Here is a 27,003-nt window from a genome sequence, read left to right on the forward strand (position 1 = left end):
GCAGTCAGCCGTGCGCAACTGCACAGTTGTTGCGCAAGGAAAGCTGCACCGCCCCCCTCAAAATTAAGGCAGACTCTGCTCACCTAAGGTCTCAGGTGTATGTTGAAGCCCCACATAACTTTGGATCTTAGCCACTGTGATGTACAGTAAAATCCATGGAGCTCATTTCAGTGCTTTATATTTTGGAGTGGGATGCTACATTCACAAAGAACAACAGTGTTTTACTTTAAATAACTAAATTCCATTTAAGTCTGTGAGTTTTACATCCAAGTAAGTGTGCTAAGAATTGGAGTAGCAGTGTAAGATGCTAACTTAAATTTAACCTCTCAGACTAAAGGAATTCAATGCAAGTCTTCACCCGCTGATATTAACTGGTGGGGGTGGGGTGAGGCATTCAAATACAAGGGGTTGATCCCTATAGTACTGTTTGCTCGGGTTTACTCACAGCAGACCCATTGAAATTAATGAGCTTAATTTAGTCATGTTCATGAACTGCAAGGGGTCTCCTCTGAGTAAAACAAAGTTGATTATCACCCTGTGTATGCACACTTTAGAAAACTCTTATTTATGAAGCACCAATTACAGTATTTGAACAAAAAAAATAAGTACAACTTTCAACAGAGTAACATAAATTAGTGATGACCACCTTCACCTTGATATATTGTAACCCACAGCAATTCTCCCATCTAAATAGGTCTGATTTGTTGCAATTATTTATTTTCTTACTCAAGAAACAGAAGCAGAATTACAGGAAACTTCATTCACAATGGATGGATATTAACCCCTTAGGATACAGTCCTATACTCAAGATCTGCTGGCTGAGAATTCAACAGACGCCCCACTATACTGATGGGAAAGAAGATAAATTGTCACCATGCTCCCCCCCTCCTGCTTCCCCACCCCCGCAACTTCCTTCCATTGTCCTGGACCTTCCCAGTCAATATCAGGATGTATTCTGCTTTGGTATATGAGCCAGAACATGAGAGGAACCTTTGGAAAGGGAGGGAATCCTGTGTGGCATCACGGCATGATCCTGTGTCTGTACCCGCTTTGCAGACTGCATGGCTGAGCTCCCTTGTTTCTTGCTTGTGCCTTTTTTTCCATTGGAGGGTGGGTGGGATGGAGGCAAAAAATAAAAATAAAAATCTGTTGGGGAGGATTTGAACCAGAAAACTCCTGAGAGTGTCTGTCACTGCTTTAGCAGACAGCGCCACAAAAGCACCTTCACGGCCCCTGCAGCAGCTGACTGGTTCTCTGTGTTTCTTGCACATTGGGGGCATGGCAATGTGATGCCCAACCTCTTTGCTTTGCCTCGATGAGGTGGCCCCATATAAGTGCTAGCAGAGGCTTATTTAGATAGAGCAGGGCAACCATGTCCCCTACACTGGGCGCTGAGCCAATGTAGCCATTGCAGGGTGTCGCAGCTATGACATAGTGCACATGCAGCACGGAAGGTGAGAGGCGGGGGGCGGGGCGCTGAATTTGGGCTTTGCACAGGGCACTGCTGAAATATGAAAGGCCAAAACCCATCCCTGGTGTGAGCAGCATGTAGGGGTTGGTGCTGGCATGGCCTTAATTGGGAAGGTTGGTAGAGTTCCAGGGGTGCTGTGGTTGCAACTGCCATTTTCATACTCTTTTGGAATGTTCTGGTTCTGGTTCTGGTTCTGGTTCTGGTTCTGTGCTTGCTTGCTTGCTTGCTTGTTTGTTTATTTGTTTGTTTGTTTGTTTAGTATACCTCCCTTCATCCACAGTTCCCAGGGTGGTTCACAACACAAAAGCACAAGGGGTGGGGACCACGAAATACACAATAAAAACAAAAACAAACCAATAACACACATTTAAAAGCGTACTGGGTGCTTTCATATTTCTCTCCCAGGCTGAGGCATGTATTTAATATGATGGCCTGTCAGCATCTCAGCAGCATGTCGCTGGTCCTGGCTTATTGTGAATATAGGGTTTCTCTAGCTATTTCGTTTCAGTCTGTGAAATATCAGGATGCGATCCAATATTCATTTTCCCCTTTAAGTGTTAAACAATGAATTTGATTATGTTTGAATGCTATTATCATTAAAATGACTCAGGATGGTTCAAAGTGTCTTAGCATGCCCAGTGGACTAAAGCTGAAGCTATTTAACATATCATAAAATTAAAACAGTGATATCTAAACAGAAAGGAGTGGAGGGAAAACCTAGAATCATAGAATCATAGAATCATAGAATCATAGAGTTGGAAGAGACCACAAGGGCCATCGAGTCCAACCCCCTGCCAAGCAGGAAACACCATCAGAGCACTCCTGACATATGGTTGTCAAGCCTCTGCTTAAAGACCTCCAAAGTAGGAGACTCCACCACACTCCTTGGCAGCAAATTCCACTGTCGAACAGCTCTTACTGTCAGGAAGTTCTTCCTAATGTTTAGGTGGAATCTTCTTTCTTGTAGTTTGGATCCATTGCTCCGTGTCCGCTTCTCTGGAGCAGCAGAAAACAACCTTTCTCCCTCCTCTATGTGACATCCTTTTATATATTTGAACATGGCTATCATATCACCCCTTAACCTCCTCTTCTCCAGGCTAAACATGCCCAGCTCCCTTAGCCGTTCCTCATAAGGCATCGTTTCCAGGCCTTTGACCATTTTGGTTGCCCTCCTCTGGACACCTGGCTTGAAATGTTCTGCTACATGCTGCTATATACTGTAAATAATTCCATTTAGGTACATTCAGTAGATTCTGGAGGAAGCCTGCCTCTATATACTGTGTGTGTGTGTGTGTGCGCGCGCACACACACACACACACACACACACACACAGTTCCCCTTGCCCAAACTTCTAAATGCTAGGAAAACTTAAAGACCAGTGAAGAGAAGATTAAAGAATACCATTTATCCTAAAACAGGTGCAACACCCAGACAACGTGTGAGCTGCATTCCAACAACATCTGTAGGACCAGAAATTGGTCAGCGCTGTCTTTGAAAGACAGACTTCTGCAGCATAATTTCACTACCAGTTCAGCTCATTATGGATTCCTGTGTCTAAGCCTCACTGTGAACCTTAATCTGCATTTAAGCTCTGGGCCTACCTGTGATTGCACGTTGCAGGTCTATCTATGTGCTCTTATCATAAACCCTAACTGCCATGCTGAAAAAGGGACTTTCTATGGAATCTTTATTCAAGCCATGTAACCTTTATTGGCATCACATAAGAACATTCAGAGTACATTCAGAATAGAGAGGCCAGTGCAATCTTGACGCCACCCCAACGGCACAGTCACCTGCCAAAGGGCCGAAGAGGTGAGCAATCCGCCTCATCTCTGTGGGTTTCCAGCAAGGGCAGGATCCTGTAGCATACTTTGGTGACAAAAAATCAAATAGAGGAACTTAGCTACTGCCTCTCCCCTGTAATAAGAAGCGCATGACCTCTGTCTCTGGTTTCCATGTTGGAATACATAGATGGTCTTGAAACTGTTGGCAGAGATCATCATACGTTTTACATTTAAGGGCCGTGTGAGCTGGAGTTTCCACCAGGTGGGCATCGCATGGGCAGATCCTATCTCCTTCTGCCAAACCCGCAAACCTACCCCAAAGGAGGTTAGAAGGATTAGAATTGAACCTAGGCAGTGAAAAGGCCCTTCTTTCTTGCGGACTGAACAAAACTTGTAAATAATTAAGAGTAAATTCCTGTGCCCAAGAGAGTCGAAAATAAAAGGGGGAACATGTTTTTCCTGCAGCTGAGATTAGTTCCTGGTGATCTGTGTCCCACAGCCTAGTTTTTAACATGGTCTTGGCGACTGGGAAAGCCACAGAGCCCAGGAGATCCTCTGAAAGCCCAAGTTGCCATTTCTTTGTTATCCCATCTTTAATAAAATCTTTAATAAAACTAGAACAGAAATAAAACTATGGGATGTGTGAATGACTTATGATGACAAGGCAGAAGAGAGTATAAGAAAACAAAAGTGAGGACTGAGGAGAGATGCAGAGTCTGAGAGGATGTAGAGATGAGGGAGAATGAAGTAGAGCAGAAGCAGAATAGGGATAGGGATGTAACAAGTACAGGGAAGAAAGTGGTTCAGGAGAGGGGGAGTGAAACCTATGTCACGAGACCCTCCGCCTCCTCTTATGCATAGAATATTACCAGGTATATAATGCTTACAAGTTACTGGTTCTAGACTTCCAGGTAAAGATGACACACAGACATTGCACATTTTACTCTCTCCACTAAATTTGTTTTGAACCAAATGTATTTCCCAATATTCAGTCACACAGGGGTGTGTGACCAAGACACAGAACCACAAAAGAAGCTAAAGAGGCTAAAGAGGCGGGGCTACTCAAATGAATACAGCCTTGATTTTCAATGGCTGGGGTCATCAAGAGCTGGTACACCCTTAATGCTAAAAATGTGTACCAGTTTACGTTTTTCCATGTAATTAACTGGTTCTCACTCCACTCCAAGCAATGAACTTGGAAGTACTGTTGCACTGAAGTTAAACCTGCCCTCTACCTATGTCACTGGATGGAACAGACCTATGTAACTATCTTAATTATCTTACGACACAAAATTTCTTGCAATAAACAAGTCCTACTTCAAGCCATCATAATGTGGGGCATCACCTAAGAAATGCATCAAATGCATTTTCTCAATGACAAAGTCCAGTGCAGGAAGATCTGCTTTTGTCCACGAGGCATTTTCTGGAGTGTATGTGCTCTCTGCCTAGGCCAGGGGAAAGAGCTCTGGGCTCAGAACCTTTTAGCTCTAAGTGCATTTTTTCTGTACCTATCTCTGGTTGGTGGGTCACAGGGTTCTAGGAAAAACAAAAAAGACCCCGCAAACCTCACATCGGCCCAGCACTGTCCTAGGTTAGGTCCTTCTGTGCATTGATCCAAACGTATAGGAGGGAGAGCTGGACCAGGAGGACTTTGTTTCCTTCTAATTTTGTGTTCTAATCAATTGATTGAGATCCTTGAAAATCTGGGAGAAACCCCTGAGGATTTTTGTGGTCCTGTGAGTACTTAACAAAAATATTTGTAACACATATGGAAACCAAATGTTTAACTAAGATAGGCTATTAATAAATACAATGGAATGTAGTCATAATTATATGTTAATATAAGCAGCTCACTGCAAGTCATAAGCAAGAGAACAGATGAATTTTCTGAATTAAATTCACAGTGTTAAGTGCACCTATGTGACAGAAAAACCAACTAGTAATTGTAAAGAAGGGCAATTTGGAAAGTTCTAGTCTTTGGGCAATTGATTCAGGATGTCAACTGATGCTGAGTGTAATAAAAAACAATCACAATATTTGAAGCTGAAAAAGAATCTGACTTGGCAAAGCTTTTCTCCTTTAAACAAGCCTACCATTAAGGCCCAAAGTCACGTATTAGAAATGGCTGTGTACTAGGATCTAGGGGGCATCTATATCCCACACCATCGTTGTCTAGGACTGCAGCTTAAATGCTTCCCTGCTGCATCACTCAAGGACTTGTGGAGGCCAATTAAAGTTGTGCCATTCACAAACAATGTTTCCACTCTCCCTAAAGAAATGCTTTGCCATTTTGTGAAACATTATTTTTTAAAAAATAGTTATTTTAACATCTCTCATATTTTTTCATTTCAAAGTATAGATTCACTCCCCCACCCCACTGATTTAAAGCAGTGATGGCCAAACCTGACCCTCCAGCTGTTTTGGGACTACAATTCCCATCATTCCTGACCACAGGTCCTCCTGTTAGCTAGGGATGGTGGGAGTTGTAGTCCCAAAACAGCTGGAGGGCTACGTTTGGCCATCAGTGATCTAAAGGCACATGAGACTATCACCCTGCTCAGAGCTAAGCAAGGTTCAGTCTGTTCAGCACTTGGGGACCAAGTGACCTGATGGCTGAATAAAGATGCAGTCACATAGGCTGGGTTGAACTAGAACACTGTGTTTAAGTTGAAACCAATCAAAACACCTGCAAGGGAAACAACTACAGTGGTACCTTGGGTTAAGAACATAATTCGTTCTGGAGGTCCGTTCTTAACCTGAAACTGTTCTTAACCTGAGGTACCACTTTAGCTAATGGGGCCTCCCGCTGCCACTGCACCACCGCCACCCGATTTCTGTTCTTATCTTGAAGCAAAGTTCTTAACCCGAGGTACTATTTCTGGGTTAGCGGAGTATGTAACCTGAAGCGTCTATAACCTGAAGCGTCTGAAACTTGAGGTGCCACTGTATTGGTGTAGGAACATACAATGAAACTGCAGCCACTAGGGAAACCAAAACCCTACCAGTTAGAAATGCAGTACAGTGGTACCTTGGGATGCAAACGGGATCCGTTCCGGAGACCCATTCACATCCTAAATGCAACGTAAGACGCGATGGCGCGTCTGTACGTCCACAGGTTGTGTTTTGCCGCTTCCACGCATGCGCATGACGTCAGTTTGAGCGTCTGTGCATGCGCGAGCGGCGAAACCCGGAAGTAATGCGCTCCGTTACTTCCAGGTTGCCACGGAGCGCAACTCAAACGCGCTCAACCCGAAGCACATTCAACCTGAGATATGACTGTATCTCCACCTCCAAGCAGATGAGGCAGATTCAGCTCAAAGGCAGATCCTTTCCTGTCCCAGGGCCCCAGGGCCATGGGTATAGCCACGATTTTTGTTGGGGGGCAGGCCTTTTGTTGGGGGGGGGCAGAACCTCAGTTAGCTATATATTTTTATTTATATTTATTGATTGGGGGGCAGCTGCCCATCCCTGACCCCCCCTTGGCTATACCCATGCCCACAGGCCAGAGAGCAAGCCTCGGGGCCCAGTCATCACCCTGAAAGTTACCTAAAGGGAGTCACCTGGTTGAAACTTAAGTTCCACTTTCCACAGCCAACCACCACAAACAGGGGGTAAATCTCTACACAACATGAAAAAAGGCTCAGCCCTAGGTATCAACATTTGAAGTATGAAGCCACTGGTTGAGAAACAGCACCACAGGCAATATGAATATGCAAGATAGATCATAATGGCAAAACAGCTCAGAATGAGTCTCTGATACCATTGGCAGAACTGCAGAATCACAGAATTGTAGAACTGTCGAGTTGGAAGGGACCCCAAGGGTCATCTAGTCCAGGAATGTCCAACACGTCAATCGCGATCAACCAGTCAATCGTGGGATTGATTTTGGTCAATTGGGGGGGGGGGGAGAAGCCCTGCACACTGGCTCCTCAGATCTGTGTAAACTAATATAAAAATATTTTTCTCACTTGCTTAGTTACTTGTCCATATAGTAACTAGATCTGTCATGATGATATCTAAACATAACTACTGTATCTGTGAAATAAAGATCCATTTATCTATCTATCTATCTTAAATGACTTTGGAGGGGTGGGAGAAGGGAACGCTTGCTGAAGAATGACAAGGGGAGAGTTTGGTAGATCACTGCCAGTTTTTGATACTGGATAGTAGACCACATGCCTGATCTAGTCCCACCCCCTGCAATGCTGGAATCTCAGCTAAAACATCCCTGACAGGTGGCCATCCAACTTCTGCTTTAAAGCCTCCAAGGAAGGAGAGTCCACCATCTCCCGAGGGAGACTATCTCACTGTTAAACAGCTCTTACTGTCAGAAACTTCATCCTGATGTTTAGGTGGAATCTCATAGAATCATAGAATCATAGAATCATAGAGTTGGAAGAGACCACAAGGGCCATCGTAAGAAAGGAATCCTCTGTGTGTACATGTGATAATTCTCTAAGTTTTCCTATGAGAAGTAGCAATATGTATTTGTGAAATAAACCATATTCCACCCAGTCTTCCTTCAGCCTGCTAAAGCAGCTGAATTTGGAAGCCTTTGACCTGCCAGCTGAGACAATAAAAAAGCCTGCCAACTGCCAATAACTTTTATTCAATTCAGGACTGAGCCGTGTCCTAAAATATAGGACACAGCAATAAGCAAATGAAATTGCTGCATGTATTTCATATATAAAATATTAACAGCTCTAAAACACCACAGACAATAAAAATGAAAGCTCAAAACAGTGGATGCCACTACAACTGAATTTTTATCTACATTTTGGTGAAATCAATCCTAATTACTAGACATCTATGCTATTCAGTGCATTATCTGTGGTATAGAAAATAATTGCAGAGTTGGAAAGATAGAGCCTTTCTATTTTTCTAGCCTTTGTACTATAAAACAATGGTCTGTCACTGAATCAGGCACTATAGTCTCCTTGCTAGCATTATGCTAATTGCTGGACTCCACCCCAGACCTAGCACTGGCCCAACAGCAGCTGGCAACGCTACTGATCCAGCAAAGATCTACAGGGCTGGTTAAAATGTGCCAGTGCCATATAGGGAATAAAATTGGCATGATAATACTATTTGCTATTTTATGTGCATTTGCTCCCAATGTTTCTGGGAGAGGCAAAGAAAAATTACACCAGCCTCAGATAACAGTAATTGGTATGAGTGTTCAGCAAATAGCTGGCTGGCTGGTTCCATTCAGTCGATATGTCTTTCAGGGATTATTCTGCTTCAATTCCTGCATTTCAGGGGGTTGGACTAGATGACCCTGGGGGTCCCTTTCAAACCTACAATTCTATGATTTCTAAGGGCAGGATGCTTGTTTAGCTTGCATGAAACACTTATGCCACTACATCTGACCCGCTTCTCTGCAGTTTTACCATTGGGAAGGTTACATTTCAAGTAGTCACCAAGACCTCCCTTGCTATTATATACAGGTCACACACAAAAAGTTCATGAAAATGATTCCCCAACACCCCAAGGTTTCAGAGCATACTCACATATCACAATAAAAAATTCAAAATGTATACCTGGAAGTACATGAACATTTGCAGAAAGCTTTATTAATTCAGCCAGAATGTTTGCAGACATTCTGTGACATCACACCAGCTCATTTTACACCTGTGGAGCATAATCTGGAACTTTGACCACCAGGTTTCTGTGACTTCTAGACTGGTATACCCCTGGCCAGGAAGAATTCAAGGAACTCTGACTTAACGCCGGAAGGGTGTGCCACTTAGCTAGCTTTCTCCTGATAGTTAGGAAGATGTTTTAAACAAGGGTATGGAAACTACTGGACTGCATCTCTCATCTTCTCTGACCATTGGCCATTTTGGCTGGGGCTGGTGGGAGCTTGAGTCCAGTAACATCTGGAGGACCAGGTTTTTATTTATCGGCTGCCTTTATGAGTTAAAACTCATTTAAGGTGACCAGGACACAGTAACAGATAACACCATTTCCAATCACAATAAAATATATTATAATACAACTGCCATAAAACTCATAATATTAATAAAACCTGCAATAATAAATATATATCTCCACTCCTTTTGTAAAGTATGCTATTTACTCTTGCAGGTGTTAATGTAATTTTTTAAAAGTTGATGTTGACTTTTGTTTTGTTTGTTTCAAGCATTTTATAATGATTTGTTGTGTTTTGTTGTAATTTTACAAGTACTTTAAGAGCCGACTTTTGACTATGAAGTGGGATGCAAATTGTAATTACCATCTTCTTTTAGTTGGCAGATAGTTTACTAATACCTTCAAAAGGTGAAATAAAAAGGCAACAGAAAACGTAACTTTGCCTATTCAACACTCATTTATAGAGGGAGGAATTCAACATTATGCTAAGGTAAATCATTAGCAGAATCCTGACCAATATATAGCCCAAACACCGAATGGTTCACCCTGGGTAGATGTAAGCCTGTGTAAGAGGGTGACCAGGCAGGCACTCGCAGCTTTCTAAAAAAGAGCAGGATGTAATTTTAAAAAAAAATATCACCAATGCCACTCCATGGCAAAGTAATATGATTTAAATCACTTAAAACAACAACAACAAGAGGACGCTGAGAACATAGCCACTTCTCTGAAGAGGTACTACATTAACTATACAGAATCCATTTTCTGTTCCCTTAGAAATGTTTCTTCTTTTTCTAGGAGATAATTTTACACAACATCACCTAGTTAATCCAGTTTTGAAAACACTGATTGAACCTAATATGGCTTGGAGTACAGAAAATAAATGAAGGTGACTGTCTGGTACCCATCTACTTGTTATTGTCAAAGCATATCTGATGTATCACCAGCCATGTAGCTGTGCATGAAATGCGGACCAAGATGAAAATTAATAAAGACTGGGATGGGTAGTTATGGAGACTGCAGTATCAAACGGATATTTGATACATAACACTAAACCATGTCTTGGAGTTATGTGAAGTCCTTGTACTCTTCACATACAACAATAACCTATCCCCCTTTCATGCTTGGAAGCAAAGCATACTTTGCCATTTCATCTGAATCGACAAACTATGGTTTATGTTTGTCCCCTAAATCAATATCAAAAAGTGGAATTTGCTCCTAGTATAAGATTTCTGCAGGGTTTGCTGGTTCTGATGGAGGGCAAAATAAGGTTTGCTTCCACCTGGGCCTATATGTGAAATCACAATGCACTTAAAAAAAGAAGCAGCAAAACTCTAATTTCAATCAATTTCACAAAAAACACATAGTCAGTGACAAATTCTTTTGGCAAGAGGAAAATTATCACCCATGGTTGTTGATGTACATTAACTTGATATAAATGAGAAAAGAAGAACACACAGTTAGGCACTTCAGAATAAACTCTCTTAATTAATTTTCCCTGTATGGTGACAGTGATAGTCCTCATTTGTAATCAAACATGGCAGACTAGTTTGTACAAATTAACAGTAGAAGATGTGAAACCAACTTGTGGCTTGGGGGTGGTGCTTTGGTGGCCAGGTTTAAGCTTCAGTGGTACACTTTTTGGAGGGAACTCTGCAGACCTGCAAGCGACCTGAATGCAGCAAATGGAGTTTTGCTTTTTATGAACAGTGATTGGTGTGCTAAGGCCTGACCTGAGGATTGCACTGCTTCAGGTTTGTGAAGGGACTTGACCTTTCTAGAGCCCCCATCTCCCCACATTTGGTGGCAGTGACGCTTTGCGGAGAGGTGGCCAGTGCTGTTCTGCTCTTATAACATGGCAGTGGTTCAGACTCTTACTCCACAGTCCTCTAAATAGAACTAGTTGTGGTGGTGCTATGTCCAGCCTTGGTCTCGGCCTGCAATCACTTGACGATGTGAATAAAGCAGGTGAGGTGACTTGAAAGCTCTGTGGAATTTCCTCTATGATGGCTTATGCAAGTCACCACTCAATTATTAATTCACCAACTAATTAATATGAATGCAGTCATGTAGGCACTAGTGATGTTCTGCCAGTATTATAAATCACCATTCAATGAAGATGAGCTTTAATACCTAATGGACATAGAGAAATTTCCAAGCATCATATTAAATTGGGGTAACTCAGGAAACACACTATTGTTTCTCAGGTAAAGGGTGGTGCAAATGTAGAAGAATTAAGAACCATTTTCATTTAAGGTAAATTTATTGGTTCAATCCATGACTATGCATACTTAAGCTTCCATTTGGGGTTGGAGATGAATTCTCAGGGTAGTACTCTAAGGTACTTTCCCCCGCTCTAAATATAAATGAAAGGGGCCAATATTGTCATATGTCTTCCATGCCAAGGAGTTACGCTCTACTAGTTATGTAATCCTCCAAATGCAGACTTGGGTACTTATCTAAAATTAGAGAAATGGTGGACCATGAAAAAAGTAGCAAGCCACCCTTATGTACTGTATAATACAGAATGTCATACAATACTGGGGGAAAGACTGGATTAAATTTAGACAGTGGAGATAGAGAATGGAGAGGGGCAAATTCGATACCTTTGAATTGATCATCAAGCAAGGACTATGTGTATATGTGGGGTGTAGTGGTTAGTATGTTGGACTAACTCTGAGAGACCAGGGTTCAAATCCCCACTCAGCCATGAAGCTCACTGGGTGATCTCACGCCAATCATGGTCTCTTAGCCTAACCTCTCACAGGGCTCTTGTGCAGATAAAAGGGTGAGGAGGAGACATATGCATGCCACCTTGAGGTCCTTGGAGGAAAGGTGGGATACAAATGTAAAAATAAATTATGATGATTATAATTGATTAAATGTGTATACTGCTCGTCATCTGAAAATCAAAGACATAAAAAATGAAAATAAAGGGCCTAGGAAACCCTCAGAGCCCCCATTCTCCTTCAGAGGAGGTAGGGCAAGTCCCTTGTTCCTTATTAAGGAAGGCTGGGGTATCAGCTCATCACTAGACAGTTCGTTTCTATTTATCATGCACATCCGACCTCACTCCACATTCCTTGTGATCTCCGTTAGCTGTTTTCCTGCTTCTGATTCAATCTCCTTTATTGCCACTGGGTCCTCCAGATAAAATTACCACCTGATTTCATTCACGGTTCTAGCTAAGTCTCCTCCAAACATATCCAATTACAGTTGTACCTTGGGTTAAGTACTTAATTTGTTCCGGAGGTCTGTTCTTAACCTGAAACTGTTCTTAACCTGAAGCACCTAACGGGGGCCTCCTGCTGCCGCCACACCGCAGGAGCACGATTTCTGTTCTTATCCTGAAGCAAAGTTCTTAACCTGAGGTAAGATTTCTGGGTTAGTGGAGTCTGTAACCTGAAACGTATGTAACCCGAGGTACCACTGTAATATCGAAGCACAATATTGTGCTTCTCTTTCTGTGCAGTGGGCATTAAAAATCAAAGCTCAGTTTTTTAAAATTACAATAGCCTTTAAAGTATCAAACAGAAATTCACACACCAACACTTTATTCTGAACCAAGTTTGGAATTTTCTATGGTTGAAAAAAGCTTGGGCACTTGGATAAATTGAACTGGTTCATATTGATCAGAAAGTGAGACATGTTACAGTCAGCTAAATTTAGCTGCTTACTAGTTTGTAGCTATGGTATCAGAAAAACAAAATTAACCAGTGATGTTCAGACTGTGTACTAGGAAATGCTGGGGTATCTACGTGAAAAAGAAGTATGGACAACAATCTTCTCTAAAAACACAGCTTATTCATCACTACCCATCTTCTCCTGCAGCATCAGGAAAATAAGGGGTGTGTTCTAGGTAACACTCTCAGATCATGTGGGGTCATAATGAGGTGGGGCTTCCTCAGCAGATGAAAGCTTTCCCCTGAAGGCTTTTAACCACTGGACTTCCTCAGCTGGCGCCTCTGATGCTTCTCTTCCACCACCATTGCATTGCCCTCAACTTACGAGCACATAATGGAGATGAAACAGACATTTGTAGTCCTTCCTCTCCTTCTTAGAATATAAATTTATTTCTCCAAATGGTAGTGCCTTGATGACAGATTGATTTATGTACAAACCTTTCATTTCCCTAATACCCTCTGCTACAGCAGATGTTTTGAAAAGAAAAGTTGCAATGCTGGGTTTGCAAAATGTGTTAACTCATTATTATGCTATGGGGAGCAACATCTTCATTAGTATGGCAGTGGTGGACATTTTGCATCTATGCCATCACTGTCTGAGAATAACAGATTTTTATTTTATTTTAAAGAAGAAAAACCAAGAATCAATATCTAAACACTGACACAAGTGCCTTTTCCAATGTAATTTTGATATACGTGTGTTACTACACAACATACATGCTTCTTTCTGTCTCTTGAGACATTGTATGTGAAGTGGATAAGGAAGTTCCTGTGCTGAGTTTTTGGCTTTACGAAGCCCATTAAAATCCCATCTGAAACAAACAAACAAAAAAGTAAAGATCTCTTCTTACTCTCCAAGCAAAAGCCTCTGTCATCATGGTTTTGGCGGGGCAGGAGGTGCGCGAGGACAGTACATTATGAGACCTGGGAGTATCCTGTGTGAGTGAAGCCAGCAGTGGAGAGGGGGAGCTCTCTTTAAGGTATTCACAGACCTGCCCCCAGAGCAAGCTTGAAGCTGTTCCAGGAAAGAGCATGGCCAGGTTGGGCCCAGGGGTTCATTCTGGAGATCCTGAATTAAAAGGAGCTCAGTACTTGGAGGACTTGGGTAGCTCCAAACGCAGGTCAGACCAGCTTTCCTCCTGTTGAGAAGAGCAGATATTTGGGGATTGGGGCTCAATTCGGATCAGGATAAGGGCAAAGGGTTATGGTCACCCTACTCTATGGTCCTAATCCATTTTCTCTTTCCCCCCATCCAACCAACACTGTCTATTTATTTAAAGCTCCATTGGTTAGAATGTGGTGCTGAATAATGCCAAGGTTGCATCCCTGTATGGGACAGCTGAATATTCCTGCATTGCAGGGTTTGGTTATTATTATTATTATTTTATTTATTATTATTATTATTTATTATTTATTATTATTAATTATTATTATTATTATTATTATTATTATTATTATTATTATTATTTGTACCTCACCCATCTGGCTGGGTTTCCCCAGCCACTCTGGGCGGCTTCCACAGAGACCGAAAATACACTAAAATGTCACACATTAAAAACTTCCCTGAACAGGGCTGCCTTCAGATGTCTTCTGAATGTCAGGTAGTTGATTGACTGATTGAATTTATATATCGCCCTGTACCTGGAGGTCTCAGGGCAGTTTGACTAGATGATCCTCAGGGCTACTTCCAGCTCTACAATTCAGTTATTCTAAGTGTGCAGGGACAAAGACCACATATAGTTTGGCCCTTCAAATGTGAAAAAGGAAAATGACCTGCCCTCAGAGAAACCTCCTCCTGTGCTTGTGTGTCAGCAGCTGCTCTGGGCATTCCTCCAGAAGGGAAGAAGGCAAGCACAGACTCAACTAGAACTATAATGGGCACACTCATCAGCCTTTATTTGTTTTAATTCTTCATGTTGCACAGTTGGGGAATTGCTTTCTTAACATAATGTAAGAACAGATTATATTTAAAACTAAGAGACCAAAAGCAATAAATATAAAGTATATTTCTGGTGTGGAGCATTTAAAATCCTCAATGTCACTTGCTGTTTGTTAGTTTGTTTTTCGGAATCAATTTGGATACACTACTAGGGCACTCTTGCTGATCCTTGGCAACATGTTACGATTTCAAATTTTAAAGATATATATTTTATAGCTCCTGAATGGACGGAGAGAAACCCAGGGCTGTGACACATTGAGATTTAAGGCAAAGATGCAATGAGCAGTCTCCCTTGAAACTAGACATGTTTTTAATGTTGCTGTATGATCAAATCACACATGATGCAGAGATGTTACAGAATTACCCACTCCCAGCAAAAGACGACTAGAAGGAAGGAAGAGCAAAGTAGTGATGCAGCGTGCAGCCTATTCTGTTGGCGACTGCTTCAGGCTCACTGGAGCCTTGAACTTATTTCTTTCAGCACTCGGGCAGGTCTCTTTCAGTTCACAAGAGTGATCCCACAATAAAAACAAGTCATTTATATTCCACCAAGCGTCTGCTTCTTTAAATACAGCTTTTACATAATGTATGCAATACCAAAATCATATTCAAGTGCAACACAGGATGTCTCAAAGCCAAAGTCCATCCAAATATTCCTCAGTTCAATAAAGAGAAAAGAATTTCTACAAGTATACTTGTTGCTAAAGGATAATCCACAGGCTGGAAAAAACCTGTCCACAAGCCCCCGGGAGTGTTATAGCTTTGTTCTCAATCACTCAAAGTGCAGTGGCAGTGGCCCAGCTGTGTGACATCCTAAGCAGGACTCCAGCGACGAGATCACCAGATGCAAATCTCTGTGTTGAATGTTTTTCTCCCGTAAGCCCACAATGGAATGCTGAATTATACAGCTATAATTAATAAAGCTATATTTAAAGAAACAGATACTGGGTGGAATATAAATGGCTTATTTTTATAGTTGGTTTTTGAGAAGTTCTATATAATTGCATACAGAGTTGTGTGAGCTGTGGGACAAATACAATGGAGCATGTACATCTACAAATCCGAAAACTATTTTTTAGTTTTCCAATCACTCCTTTGATTTGAACTTGGACAGCTTTACAGCACAGTAATTGCTATTTTGGTAATGCTCACTGAAGAAAAAATGAATGAAACCTGTCCCGGTAAGCTTAGAGAGGCATCACTAGGAGCTTACATGCTGAAGGTTTCTCCTTATATTTGCTTCTATTGATACATGCAAATGCTCTACTGAGTCTTTTCAACATTTACTACAATTGGCAGTACTCAAAAATACTGTAGCGTTTTTGTGCCATCTTATGCTGATGTGCCTGTTAGCGTGGCTGGTAAGGCATACAAATAGAAACCTTTGATTGCACAAACACAAGCGAATAAGATAATTACAATCTGGCTCTGGGGAAAGCAAATGACAGCATTTGCAGTCCCAGTTTGAGTTTGTTCCCAAAGCAGTCAGTGGCATATTAAAAGAAATTAAAACTAACAGAACTGTTAGAACCCAATACTAAGAATTTGTCAAGAATGTATAACTTGCTGCTGAAATGGAATACACAAGATGAAACTGCTAAATCAGCTATGATTAAGTGGGCACAGGACATTGGTCATAATATTATGTTTGCTGACTGGGAACAGTTGTGGACCACCGGTATAAAATTTACGGCATGTAATGCCATAAGAGAGAATATTATGAAAATGATTTACAGGTGGTACATGACCCCAGTCAAGCTCGCAAAGATCTACCATTTGCCCGATAATAAATGCTGGAAATGTAAAGAAACTGAAGGTACTTTTTACCACCTTTGGTGGACGTGCCCAAAGATTAAGGCTTTCTGGAAAATGATATATAATGAAATGAAAAAGGTACTTACATGTACTTTCCCCAAGAAACCAGAAGCCTTTCTCTTGGGCATGGTCGGCCAATTGGTGTTAAAGAAAGATAGGACTTTTTTATGTATGCTACTACAGCAGCAAGAATTCTCATCGCAAAGTATTGGAAGACACAGGATCTACCCACCTTGGAAGAATGGCAGACGAAGGTGATAGACTATATGGGACTGGCTGAAATGACTGGCAGAATCCGAGACCAAGGGAAAGAGACGGTGGAAGAAGATTGGAAGAAATTCAAAATTTATCTTAAGAAATATTGCAAAATCAATGAATGCTAAAATGTTGAGGGTATAGAAAAAAGGGGATTACAGCTGTAAAAGGTTAAGTAAAAGAAAAGAACAAGCGAAAATTAGATAAACTTAAGGGGGAGGATTTGCTGAAACTAATTTGGAAATTGGGATGCAGAAAGGGGAGGTATGGGGAAGTCGGTGAAGTAAGGTTTAAGAAATAAGGATTTGAAATTATACATGTTTGTTTATGTGTTTGTTTGTTTGTTTGTATTGTGTATTGTTTGTGTTTATATAAATTGTGGAAAACCAATAAAAAATTAAAATAAAAAATAAAAAAAATTAAAAGAAATTAAAACTAAGGTACTATAATCCTTTACAAAATTGTAAAAAGTTATTTGTAGTTCATTTTTCACCTTGAAAATTGTTCATTTCCTTACATTCTCACACAATGTAATATGTCCTTCCAAACTCCATTTTCTGTCTGTTTACATTGGAGAAGGTCCTTTAGCTTTAATGGTACAACTCTTCAGGGTGGGTTTTTTTTAACCTCTTGAATTGCTGCCTTTTGTTTAAACCGCAGTCTCTGTGCAATGCAATCACAATTGCAAGTTCACACTATGATTACTACCATGCAGAGGACTGCATGGTTAAACACCTCTTCACACAGATTTCCTAACATTTATTCTCAAAAGCAGAACCGTCATGGATTTACTAAATATGAATAAAACCTGGCACACTCTGAGCATGCCTCCTGCTCCTGGGCATCCTGGATTGTCCATCTTGCAGAATGAGATATGGAGCACGGTGCACCTGATATTGTCCATGCCCATTGATGATGAACCTTTCAGGTATGCTTCACAAGGTTCAACATTTCAGCTCATGTTCCCAATCATATGAAACACTGTTTTTGTGGCCGCAAAGTATCTGTTGCATTCAGAATGAAAAACAGATTCACGGCAGCCTTGGTGCTAGGCAGTTTGTGTCAGTTCTTCAGAGTACGCTCAACTGCCACAAAACAACGTTGTGATGTGCAGAAGGAGTGAAAAACAAGTAGCACTATGCTGAGTATTAAAGTGGATTAAAAATTCCTGGATAGAAAGAACTTCATGCTAAAAATATGTCTCATTATCCAGCTTCTTTTTCATACAGACCTTAAAATGAAAATGCTAATATTCCTAGGAAGCCGAGATAAATTAAGGCAGCAACTCTGCGGCTGCTTGCCAATTAGAAGCCATCAACAGCACCCCCTTCTCCCATTTTTTGAAGTATTTAGAGCTACCTGCAGTTCTGTTTATCTTAGATATTTATTTTTTTACATTTACATCCTGCCCAAGTGGACTTAAAACAGTCCTGAGAGTTTTTCTTTAACCAAAAGTAAATATTAAGCAGTCTTTAAAATATGTAGCATCAGTTCTACCAACTTGTCAGCTGAGTTTCAAGTCTATATTTGAAATGGAAGATGCTCTTTGCATCGCATTCCTCCATTCAGTACTGTCTGTAATCTGTTCCAGCAAGTCAGTTAAAGAAGCAACAACATTTAGCAAGACCACAGCCTAATGTTTCTTTGTATTTTGCACTAGTTTGTGCTTAAATTACCATCTTTATGACTGAAGTGTATCACAACTGCTCTGAGGTTACCATGTGTTCAAGTTGTTGCCATAGTGACAATTATCAGTAGGTGTAAAAAGCAGTACACCTTCTCCTCCTAGCCTTAGAGCCAAGAAGAGCCATCTGAAGTATAAGAAGCCAGGTGTTCCAAGATCCCTTATACTGTGCAGATAATGCACAGTAGGTAAGAGACATGCTGCATAGCAGAAGAGCCAAAGGCCCAGCTGGCCAACCAGATGCCTGTGTGAAGCCCACAAGCAGGAGGACTGCAAAGAGACAAGGGGAAGCTATGGCACAAGAGGCAACAGAGGTACCAGGGAATCTGGCAAGACTTCATTGACCCTCGTCAAAGATAAACCACTCACTTTTCACTGCCTCCTTGCCCCTTTCACCGCTACCCAAAGCTATCATAACAGATACATTTTCATCCCTCTCATGGGGAAAAGAAATCTGGGAAAAACTGGGGAGGGAATTAGACTGGAGAGGAAGCAGGTAGGTGCCATTGGTGAAGTTTGCCTGACTTTGCAATTTGCACTGCATTGCTTCTTGCCCAGTGGAACCATGTTTCAAATGCTCTTAAAGTAAGTTGCAGAGTCCCCATTGCTTTCCATTAGGAGAAACAAAAGGTACATGCATGAAATCAGCTGGTGAAAGCAGTGGCGTAGCGTGGGTTGTCAGCACCCGGGGCAATGCAAGTAATTTGCGCCCCCTAACCCGTGGATTTGCGCCCCCTAACCCTAACCCCCAGATGTTGTGCCCGGTGCGGCTGGCCCCCCCTGCACCCCCCACGCTACGCCACTGGGTGAAGGGAAGCTGTCCCCCCTCCCTGAAAAGACCCTGTTGCCCCAAGGGTCCATGACAAGGATGGTCTCCCATCCTCTAGTCCCTTTTGTGAATGCACTGTGATTCCCCTCCCCAATATAAAACAATGGTGACAGAGTCTTCAGTGGTTTGCATCCAGGGAAAGAAAGAGTACCTGCACAGGTATGGTGGGGGAGGGGGAGCCTGCTTCCCCACCAGGGGCACTTGGGGCAAGAGGGTCCCTCTTGGGGGTGGGCTCCATCCAAATCACTGATTTAGGGGCTACAGACTTTCTTTCTTTGCATGCTTAAGAACTTCACTGAAATAAATCATTTTCCAAAATAATCTGGGGGAAATTGAAAGAACGAAATCTGAATTAATTAAAATATGAAAGCTTTGCAAAAGAAATTACAAAAAAAATAAAAAATAAAAAGTGAGGTGAGCATTCTTCCAGAGCTAATTGCTTTTGTTGCTTAGCCAAAACCAGAGTGTCATCCTTTGGGAGAAAGTAAAAAATCAACCATAGCAACCACAGATTTTGCAAATTTAATTTCCAAACTTTTTGTCTTTCTTTTTCTTTTCTTTTCTTTTCTTTTCTTTTCTTTTCTTTTCTTTTCTTTTCTTTCTTTCTTTCTTTCTTTCTTTCTTTCTTTCTTTCTTTCTCTTTCTTTCTTTCTTTCTTTCTTTTTTTTTTTTTGCTCTAGCACTTTATAATGGGGCAAGGTGCACATTTCCTCAACATCATCCTGTAAATCAGGGGCAATAATAATCATTGCCAGATGAATCTTTATCTGGATTTGGAAAGACTCTTTTCTTGAGCTAGTGAAATTGTGTATCATAAAGTTTGAGAATTGCTGCTTTAGATGTGATTTTATTGCTGACAAACAGCATACTATCCTCCAGGGAGTGTTATCATCTTTCTAACTGGCTGTTTTCCAAAACACGCACCAATGATATCTCTCTGGGGTATTATTAACTTTTGGGGAGGATCCCCATGGCTAAAAGAAAACATTTTGAGAACATTTTCAAAACCTAATGGCTAAAATCAATACCAGCTCCAGCTGGCTACAGCACAGCTCAAGGGCATGGACACTCTAGTTAGAGGGCATCCATTTCATTTCTAAAGCCCTCCAGAAGACTCCTTCCTCCCCACAAACCTGTGAAAATGAGACTCATGAGCAAGACAAATCAGTGTTGAATTTCTACTTCATACTGTATTAATACTAGCACTCTGACAAACAGGCCATGAAATCCTCCATCCCCTCTCCTCTTTTTCACAAATTCCTCCACCCCTCTACCCCCATCCCCACCTGTCTCATGAGCCTTAACAGAAATTTATATTGGCACCTATGTTAACCACGGTTAATGCTAAGTAGCAGTCCTTCTTGCCTGGCATACAAAACCAGGGTTACCTAACCCTGGGTAGATTCACAACAGTTAACGTAGGCTCCAGTATAACAAATGCAGTTAAGGCTAGTAGGAAAAATGGGGGGGGGGGATTTCATAGAATCATAGAGTTGGAAGAGACCACAAGGGCCATCGAGTCCAACCCCCTGCCAAGCAGGAAACACCATCAGAGCACTCCTGACATATGGTTGTCAAGCCTCTGCTTAAAGACCTCCAAAGTAGGAGACTCCACCACACTCCTTGGCAGCAAATTCCACTGTCAAACAGCTCTTACTGTCAGGAAGTTCTTCCTAATGTTTAGGTGGAATCTTCTTTCTTGTAGTTTGGATCCATTGCTCCGTGTCCGCTTCTCGGGAGCAGCAGAAAACAACCTTTCTCCCTCCTCTATGTGACATCCTTTTATATATTTGAACATGGCTATCATATCACCCCTTAACCTCCTCTTCTCCAGGCTAAACATGCCCAGCTCCCTTAGCCGTTCCTCATAAGGCATCGTTTCCAGGCCTTTGACCATTTTGGTTGCCCTCCTCTGGACACGTTCCAGTTTGTCAGTGTCCTTCTTGTACTGTGGTGCCCAGAACTGGACACAGTACTCCAGGTGAGGTCTGACCAGAGCAGAATACAGTGGCACTATTACTTCCCTTGATCTGTGCCGGAGGGTGGGGGTGGAAGGTGCTCAGGAACCAACTGCCTCCATCTTGTTCTGTTTTTCCAGCATCCTATGGACATTTGGTTGGTTGCTATAGGAAAGAGTGTGCTGAGCATATGGAGCCGTGGTGCGATCCAACATTTTTGCCTCAGTGAGTTACTTTTTATGTTAGCACTATTGAAGGGTAAAAGTGCAACATCCATTGTTTTATTCTGTAACAACGAATGGCTTTTTGTGGAAAGCTCCAAAGAAAAATCACATCAAAAATACAAGATCAACATTACAGATATTCCCTTTGGTATATTACAGGCATTGAATATGCAGACAGGAACTCCATATGGTAAATAGATTAAGAAAGGGTTATGTACAGGGTTACTGTTGTACATACAGATAAGGAAAGAAGAAAGGAGAGAGAACTGAGAAACAGAAGTTTGGGTTACTGAACATTTATAGAACATAATTTTAAAAAAATTAAAAATTCCAGTAGCACCTTAGAGACCAACTAAGTTTGTTCTAGGTATAAGCTTTCGTGTGCATGCACACTTCTTCAGAAAGCTTATACCCAGAACAAACTTAGTTGGTCTCTAAGGTGCTATGGGATAATTTTTTAAAATTTTTATTTATTTCAACTGCATCAGACCAACATGGCTACCTACTTGAATTTATAGAACATGTTATGTTGAATTATAAGCAATATAATTGAACTCTATAGGAAAGAATCCTCAGAATGAAGTTCTGAAGGTTCCTTGCCAAGAACTAAATAATTCCTTGGCTAGAATATAGCTTTTCAAATGACTACTACATGACTAATCACTAAATTAGACTGACTTCACTTGCAAAGCAGGTTAAACCAGGCATAGGCAAACTCGGCCCTCCAGATGTTTTGGGACTACAACTACCACCATCCCTAGCTGACAGGACCCGTGGTCTGGGATGATGGGAGTTGTAGTTCCAAAACCTCTGGAGGGCCGAGTTTGCCTATGCCTGGGTTAAAGAGTTGCAGGCCCAGTCGCACTCAGATTAGACTAAGGATCCAACCCAATGCCCTTTTCCACCAGCAAGTTGTGAGAATTGCCATGAGGTAGGCAAAACCACCACACCAGCCCAATTTGTCTGCAGGCAAATTCTTCCCTGGCCCCAAATACGGCAACCGAGTGCAATGGAAGGAGATTTACCTTTCTTTTCTTCTGGATCAAAGTATCAGGACACCCCAGTAAAGGGGTCCCAAGGGGAAGGATTCTGTCTGTATGCCCAGACAGGGGCAATGGGTCCTAGAACTCCCCAAATGGCATCCTGGAGGGGTTGCCTGAATTTGATGTGCCTCATATGGGAATCTTTATCTTAGGATTGACCCTGATGAAGTAATCAGCCAGCAATCTTGCTGATTGATTCAGGATACGTAGCCAATGCCTACTGACATCTGTAGTCAATAAACTTGTGGCCATTTTGGATCCCAAAATGTTGTCATGTCATTTATTGCTTCCGGTGCCTCCACCGCAGCGACCTCAGCTGCCCACACAAAGGTCGGGTAGGAGCAGACACCCTGTGGCAGCATAGCAGCTATTAAAAAGAGATTACCGTATTTTTCGCCCCATAAGACGCACTTTTTCCCCTCCAAAAATGAAGGGGAAATCGGGGTGCGTCTTATGGGGCGAATGCCTGCAAGCCTCGCGCGCCCGGCAGGAGGTCCCACCGGGTGCGCGAGGCTTGGGGCGGCAGCCTGTCTGTGCGTTTGACTGCCTTCACCTTTGCCCGTGCGAGTGTGCTCTTTCCTCCAGTGGGGGGCCATTTCCCAGGAGGAATGATGCCGCCCACTCTTCCGGGCAAAGTCCGCAAAGCACAGGGTGCAAACCCAACCTATCCGTGCCTTGCAGGGGGGGGGGCTGCTGGAGGCTGCTGGTGAGTGCTGGGCTTGCCAGCAGCATCAAATAGTCCCTACACTGCCTGGCTGCCTTCCACTGGGAGGGTGGGCTCCGTCTTTCTGGGAGGAAAGGCGCAGCACACCCTCCCAGAGAAGGCAGCCAGGTGGGGTCGGGCTGTGCCCTACTCCCATGCAAGCAGGAGCAGTGTCAAGGCTCTCTCAGCTGGGGAGGGGGAGCACTTTAGTAAAAGGCGAAAGATTTATACGATCTGAGGAGAAGCCAGAGTATGAATATAGCAGTATTGATTTTTGTGGACGCGGAGAAAGCCTTTGACAATATTTCTTGGAGTTTTATGATAAAGAATCTTCATGGGATGGGGGTAGGCCAAGGTTTTGAGAATGGTATGGCGGCAATATACTCTGAACAAAAAGCTAAGTTGATTGTAAATAATGTAATAACTGAGGAACTTAAGATAGAAAAAGGAACACGACAGGGGTGCCCAATTTCCCCATTACTCTTCATTTCAGTTCTGGAGGTGTTGCTGAATATGATTAGAAATGACCAGCAGGTTAAGGGAGTGCAGGTCGGAGCTAAACAGTATAAGTTAAGAGCATTTGCAGATGACCTAGTATTGACTTTGCAAGAGCCAAACACTAGTACGAAAAGGGTCTTAGAAATAATCCAACTGTTTGGCCAGGTGGCTGGATTTAAGTTGAATAAACAAAAAACCAAAGTTCTAGGAAAAAACTTAACAGATATGGAAAAAGAGGAATTTCAAGAGGAGACAGGGTTGATGGTGGTCAAGAAGGTTAAATACCTAGGGGTTTATTTGACATCCAAAAATGTGAATTTGTACAAGGATAACTATGAAAAATGTTGGTCAGAGATTAAAAAAGATCTAGAAATATGGTCAAATTTGAAATTGTCAATGTTAGGCCGAATTGCAGTGATTAAAATGAATGTATTGCCTAGAATGTTATTTTTGTTCCAGACCTTGCAGATTCTGGATAAGATGGAATGTTTCAAGAGGTGGCAGAAGGATATTTCAAAATTTGTCTGGCAGGGCAAAAAGCCCAGAATCAAATTTAAAATATTGACAGATGCTAAAGAAAGAGGGGTTTTTGCCCTGCCGGACTTGAAATTGTACTATGAGGCAGCAGCATTTTGCTGGCTGAAAGAATGGATGCTCCTCGAAAACACAGACATCTTAGATCTGGAAGGCTTCAACAATGTTTTTGGTTGGCATGCATATCTATGGTATGACAAAATCAATAGTGCCTTTAAAAATCATATTGTTAGAAAAGCATTGTTCAATGTTTGGATAAGATATAAGGATCTGTTGGAAAACAAAACCCCTAGATGGGTGTCACCAGTGGAGGCCAAGGCAGTGAAGAAACTCAATATGGAGGTCGGATGGCCGAAGTATTGGGAAATTTTGGAACAGGATGGAGATAAGTTCAAATTACAAAGTCATGAGAAATTGAAACATAAGGTACAAAATTGGTTTCAATATCATCAAATAATGGAATTTTTCAAACAGGATAGGAAAATTGGCTTCCAGATGGAAAAATCAAAACTAGAAACTGAATTGTTAGAACCCAGTACTAAGAATTTATCTAGAATGTATAACTTGTTGCTGAAATGGAATACACAGGATGAAACAGTCAAATCAGCTATGATTAAGTGGGCACAGGATGTTGGTCATAACATTATGTCAGCTGACTGGGAATGGTTATGGAACACCGGTATCAAATTTACGGCATGTAATGCCTTAAAGGAAAATATTATGAAAATGGTATACAGGTGGTACATGACCCCAGTCAAGCTGGCAAAAATTTATCATTTGCCCGATAACAAATGTTGGAAATGTAAAGAGACTGAAGGTACCTTCTACCACCTTTGGTGGACATGCCCGAAGATTAAGGCTTTCTGGGAAATGATCTATAATGAAATGAAAAAGGTACTTAAATGTACCTTTCCTAAAAAACCAGAGGCCTTTCTCCTGGGCATTGTCGGCCAATTGGTGTCAAAGAGGGATAGAACTTTCTTTATGTACGCTACAACAGCAGCAAGAATACTTATCGCGAAGTATTGGAAGACACAAGATCTACCCACTCTGGAAGAATGGCAGATGAAAGTGATGGACTATATGACATTGGCCGAGATGACAGGCAGAATCCGCGATCAACGAATAGAGACGGTGGAAGAAGAATGGAGAAAATTTAAAAGCTATCTTAAGGACTACTATAAACTTAATGAATGTTAAAGTGTTCTGGTTTTCAGAAACAAAGGGATACAGTGATACAAGGTCAGAATATAGAGAGGACTACGATGACAGAGGCGGAGAGTAACAATAGGGAGTTGCTATAAAATTATGGACACTGGGATGCAGAAAGGGGGGGTATGGGGAAGTCCGAGAAAAGAGGTTTATGAAAATAGGTGATGAAACTATACATGTATGTTTGTTCTTTTAAGTGTTTGTTTGTTGTTTAAAACTTTGTAAAACCAATAAAAAATTTTATAAAAAAAAAAAAGAGGGGGAGCACTTTAATGGAGCCCCCATCCTGCCACTGGCTTGTGCAAGTTGGTGGTGGGTTGGGGGCTCCGTAAAAGTGCTTGGCTGAGGTGAGGGCAGCAGCGTGCTCCTCAGCCAAGCAGTTTAAAGAAGCAGAGGAAGGAACAAGCTGTATTGGCACCTCACAGATTCAGCTTGATTCTCCCCCTGCTGGGGCAGAGCGCCATGGCGGTTTCACCATCTGTATATTGCTGGTGAAATCACCACCGCTTTTGTCCCTCTGCCTCCAGATCCTGGCTGGTTCGTTTCTCCCTCAGCACACTGGGCACTGGAGGCAGAGGGACTCAAGAGCAGGGATGGTTTCACCAGCGATACACCGCTGAGTGAAGCTGTCATTGCAGTCTGCCCCCACATATACTGATATATCGCCCAGGCCTACTATCTTCTTGGAGATTCTGCCGTCTCACAACACATGGAAACACTGAATCACAGCTTTCGTTCCAACAGATCTATTGACAACTCCTTGGTCTGTAACACTCAACCCACATGAAACGTCAACACAGAGAAGAGCAGCAATTACAGAAAAATAAAAAAAGGAAACAAGCAGAGAATGGGGAGTGTATTATTCTTCCAGCGCACTCAGTGCATGAACAGAATAGCAAACTTAACTGTGCAGCTGTATAGTAATTGGCATGTTCAGGTATCAATCATAAACAAAAATTGGGCATTTGAACTGCACTGGCATTTATATGAACATAAAAAAGCTGTTTCATAGTCAGGCTATTTTTTCACCTGGCCCAGCACAATCCCCAACAGAGATTCTCCAACACTTCTTCCCTGTCCTGTCACCTCACATCCTTTCAGCTGGAGGTTATTTGGCTTGAAGCTAAAGACATTTATTATCAAGCAAAGGAGGATTATCTGCTCTTCTGTGCAACGTACCATAATCACTGTTACATATTTTTTTCAATTTCATCATGGCACCACCTGTACTGCATGCAAAGCCACTCTCCTTCACAGGAGGGCGGGCTTGCGTGCTGGGCTTGCACTCTCCTACTTAGCGGGGGCATGTCGAGTCCCCCGTGTCACTGGGGAGTCCCGGCCCGCATCACAGCTGCAGGCAGCCAATCCGGCTGGCTGGGGGGCGTGGTTTGCCGCATTTAAGCGGCCGCACAGCCGGGAACTCTTCCTTCAGCTTCCTGCTCCCACGGATCTCCCACCCTTTCTTCTTGTGTTCGACACCTTGACCTTGCTATGGACCTTGGT

The 27,003-nt window shown here is 42.1% G+C and overlaps 1 protein-coding gene across 7 annotated transcripts in view; it reads right to left on the bottom strand.

Moving 5' to 3' along the window:
* HECW1 (HECT, C2 and WW domain containing E3 ubiquitin protein ligase 1) overlaps positions 1–27,003 on the bottom strand; it is a 200,662-nt gene that overhangs the window by 145,822 nt on the left and 27,837 nt on the right. The gene's annotated exons all lie outside the window — the stretch shown is intronic.

The sequence above is a fragment of the Podarcis bocagei genome, assembly GCF_964188305.1.
Source record: "Podarcis bocagei genome assembly, chromosome: 12".
NCBI lineage: Eukaryota > Metazoa > Chordata > Lepidosauria > Squamata > Lacertidae > Podarcis > Podarcis bocagei.